Raw genomic sequence first — 4412 nt, forward strand, 5'->3', positions numbered from 1 at the left:
GGTGGAGGATTTGAGAAAGAAGCAGTTATCTCAACTACTGAGCGCTGGCGAAGATATAGAAATAAGTAGAGAAGCTCTAGATGGCTGCTCAGGGGGTGGGGGGCAATCAGCTTCTGAAAGGTTATTTTTTCCCTCTCTTGGCTGGGCTAGAAGAGAATCAACTCTCTTAGGACCATGGAATTGTCAATGTGTCTTGTCTTCATGATGTACTAAAGGTCCGAGACCGCCTCAGCTGGTTGAGAGGACAAAGAGTGGATTCCGTTATGCTCTGAGACTCTAAGGGAGAGAGTGATGTCGAGGAGTGCAAGATCAAACGCCCAACGTGGGGCTCGAACCCACGACCCTGAGATTAAGAGTCTCATGCTCTACCGACTGAGCTAGTCGGGCTAGGCCTCAAGGGCTTGCAAAGGCACAGACAGTGCAAAAGAAGAGCGAAGGAAGTTTCTTTGCGTGCTGAGATTCGTTTCCTGACATTTGCCTTCTTTCCTGGTTCCTTAGCTCTCCAGCTAGCAAACAGGGCCCGTTCCAAGGCTGGTTAGATGCTGGTGTCTAGACCAGAGAAGTGGGGTTCATCTAGCAGCTGCTCAGAGAAACCTGGGTGGGAGGGTGGAATTTAGGATTCTCCCACCAGGAGGAGGTGCTGTTTCTCAGAAAAAGCTTCTCAGCACCCAAAGAGGGGGCAGAGAAGACAGTTCCCCGCCGGCTGCCAGACACATCTTTTCGCAGGGAATCAGAACCCCCTGGGGTAAAACTCCTCCAAGGATGCGCGGCTCCAGGAATGTCAGAGAAGGGAAGGACTGTTTGCTTTAGGAGGTGGGTGCGGGAACCTGCAGGTCCTTAGGTCCCTCCAGCATCCGATGAAAGCATTTGGGGGGAAGGGGCCAGGATAGACAAAGACAGGAAAGACGGGCTTGCAGCTCCTGTGCAAACACCATGTTGCCAGCGGTCCAAGAGAAGCGGGTGGGGGTTCAAGCATTTTGGCTGCTTCCTGAGGGCACGGAACTCACAACCTGGCAATGCTCAGTGCCCCGTTCCTCGGGAGTTTTCTTTGTGTTGGTCTTGTGATGCTGAGGGAGGAAGCTGAAGCATCATTTGAGTTTGTTTCAGTGCCTTCGGTTGGGCTAAGTTTGTGACCCATTCATATATATAGTATGAACTATATACACTAACTATACTACAAACGAATAAAGTTAACTACAACTATATAAATCTGAACTATATATACAAGAATTAATGAGAGAAACTACGAGTAGCTAGGGAAGTGGAGGTCAGCTAAGCCGCGCTCCACTGTTCCAACGACCGACACGGGCAGTAAGGGTATGGCTACACTGGCGATTTGCAGCGCTGGAAAGCCTCCACCAGCGCTGCAATTAGTAAGTGGCCACACCTGCAGGGCACTTCCAGCGCTGCAACTCCCTGGCTGCAGCGCTGGCCGTATACCTCACTCGGCATGGGGAATAAGGATTCCAGCGCTGGTGCTGCAGCGCTGGTCATCAAGTGTGGCCACACACCAGCGCTGTGATTGGCCTCCAGGGAATAAGGTGTATCCCAGAATGCTTTTATAAATTACTCTCTTTGTTTTGTTATGCAGCCTCTCTTTGTTTTGCTGTGAACGAGCTCCGATTGGAGCTCCGTTCTGTACCTGGCTGTAAACAATCAAATGAGAGGCAGGGAGAGTGAATGAAACAGAACGAAACCGATCGGAGCTCCGTTTGAACTGCTTATCTATAAAAACAAACACTGATCACAGCAAACAGGAACTATCTGTACCTGGCTGTGAACGATCAAATGAGAGGCAGAGGAAACAGTGTTGGATGCAGGCTGTTAGGGTTCGCAAACATTTTGTGATTTTTCCAATCTCTCTCTTCCCCGCTCCCTGTCACAGTACACCACAGGGAGTGAGTGAAACGGGGGAGTCCGTGTTGCAGGCAGGCTGTTTGCAATTAGAATTAAGACTAAGGGCTCATGAACATTTTGTGATTTTTCCAATCCAGGAAGCTAACACACAGTGTTGGCTCCAAAAATCCCCTCTCTCTTTCCCCCCGCTCCCTGTCACAGTACACCACCCTCCACCCCCCTCTTTTGAAAAGCACGTTGTTGCACTTGAATGTTGGGATAGCTGCCCATAATGCAGCACTCCCAACAGCGCTGCAAATGCTCCAAATGTGGCCACACACCAGCGCTGGTAGCTGTGAGTGTGGCCACACACCAGCGCTGCTCCTACACAGCTGGATGACCAGCGCTGCAAACTACCAGCGCTGCAAACCGTAAGTGTAGCCATACCCTAAGAAGGAACTGAGGGGCGGGTGGGTCAGCAGGGGTATATATCTGGCGCTATAGCGGCGCCACTCCAGGGGGCGCCCAGCCGACCCACCGAGTGTTGCTAGGGTAAAAATCTTCCGACGAATGTGCACACGGCGTGCGCACACCTAACTGGAATGCATATGAGCAATCACTCGAAGAACTCCTTCTTTCTTGTATATTGCAAAGAAACCTGGTGTTATTTTTCACCAAGGAAGCTGGGAGATGTTTGAACACAAAGTACTGCAGCTTGGGAACAATCCCCCAGAAATGGCATCTTCCACTCCACAAATCAGTAGCAAACAGTTAATATTAGTGTTTGTCTGAGAATAGAGTGAAGGTGAGTGTTTACTCCGACACCTCAGTGAGTGAAACAGACAGAAAGAGCAAGGTTGTTCTGAAAGACAACGGATCTGTCTGGAGGCAAACAGACCTTGAGAATGAGCAGCAGTGTGAAAAGAGGTTCAAATGTGGGTTAGGTGTTAGTTAGGTTGGTCTGACAAATTTCAAGAAAATACCAATGCTCGTAGACTGATGCAGACACGGCCTGACAACTCCCCCACTGCCAGCTCCCCATCGGTGTCAGAAGCTCTCCCTTCCCTGCTCCCCAGCCCTCAGCCCCAGGAACCACTGTCCTCTGCTTCCCCCTCTTGCCCCACCAACTCTTCCTCCCATTTCTGGGTTCCTCGCCCCAGGGGCCAGACACGGGGTCCTACTCACCGCAATGCTCTCCACGAGGGCTGCTTTGGAGACCTGGGGCTCCAGAGTGTCCAGCCCCTGCTGCTGTGCCAAGAAGCACAGACGTGGGACAGCATGGAGGAAGCCGAGCTGTTGGGCCCTGTCCTCCACCAACTAGGAGTGGGGGAGAGAGAGAGAGAGATGGTTAGGTGAGGACCTCCACATGGGCGCCAACTTATATGGGCTCCTGGGGCTTTAGCCCCAGGAATATTCAGAGTCAGGGGCTCTGCTCCACCAATATTTGGAGCTAGGTTTCTCCCCTGCTTGGAGCACCCCACCCCCGCCCCCACCTCTCACCCCCCCCCGCCGCCGCCGCCAGGGCTGGAGCTTCCCCCCCTCCACCCTGGAGCTTCCCTGCCTGAACATAAAGAGTGCGCAGCGCGCGTCTCTCTCCCTTGCTGCTGCTGCTGCCGCCGCCTAAGGGCTACAGCATAAGAGCAGTGCTAGCTGCTGTAGCACCTCAGGAGGGGAGGGGACCCTGCCGTTTTTGGCAGCCCTCCCCTCCCGCTACCTGGAGGAGACACGAAGGGGACTTCCGGCCAGGAGACGGACATCACTCACCTTAGCAGCTGCTGGGGCTTCTGTGAGTGTTTGCCCTGCAGACAGTCTGCTCCGAGGGAGAGGAGGCTCCCCAAAGTCCTGCCTGGCTTGGTGGGGCGCAGTTCCAGAGCATCGCCCAGGGACTCCGTGACACCCGGTACCCACCACAGGGGAGGCGAGTGGGCTTTCTGGACCTGAGAGAGTCCCTAGGAGCATGTGCAGTGACTGTGGTGCAGAGTGAGTGTGCTGCGGGGAGCGGGGGAGGAGGGGTCCCTCGCCTGGAGCTTGTGGCTGCCGGTAACGGGGCGGGGCGGGAGTCCTCTCTGGCCATAGCCCTGGGGCAGCCTGTCTGCATCCCAAGTTCCTTATCCCCAGCCCTGCCCCACCCCAGTCCCTGCACCCCCAGCACCCCAGCCCTGAGCACCCTCCTGCACTGTGAACCCTCATCCACAGCCCAACCCCAGAGCCCTCACCTGAGGGGAAAAACGTGCAACTTAAATTTGGTGGTCAGTTTAGAGTATCATTTTGTTTAACATGATACTTGACTATTTTACACCCCTTTAAAGTATATAACTAGTCGTATACAGGTGTTACAAAGTGGGAATGTTCTTCTCTGAATACTGTGTGGGTGCCTCAGTTTCCCCTGTGCATTTCTCAAGGATCTAGATGGTGGGATAAGGGGGTGTGATTGTTGCAGAGCCCTAGAGGGACAGTGTGAGCTGTCTGCACAGAGAATGGCTGCAACCCTTACTCCTGGTAACTGATGGCCTGGGCCACTCTCCTGCAAGGTGCCAACTGAAGGTGTTGGAGAACAAAGAGATCAGATGGCCTCC

The 4412-nt window shown here is 53.6% G+C and overlaps 1 non-coding gene across 1 annotated transcript; it reads right to left on the reverse strand.

The window, feature by feature from the left end:
* Positions 1-314: 314 nt before the first annotated feature.
* On the reverse strand, positions 315-387 carry TRNAK-CUU. Its single transcript has one exon. It is a non-coding gene; the product is annotated as a tRNA-Lys (tRNA).
* Between the last annotated feature and the right edge of the window lie 4025 nt (positions 388-4412).

This window comes from Mauremys mutica, unplaced genomic scaffold (assembly GCF_020497125.1).
Source record: "Mauremys mutica isolate MM-2020 ecotype Southern unplaced genomic scaffold, ASM2049712v1 Super-Scaffold_100214, whole genome shotgun sequence".
NCBI classification, from domain to species: Eukaryota; Metazoa; Chordata; order Testudines; family Geoemydidae; genus Mauremys; species Mauremys mutica.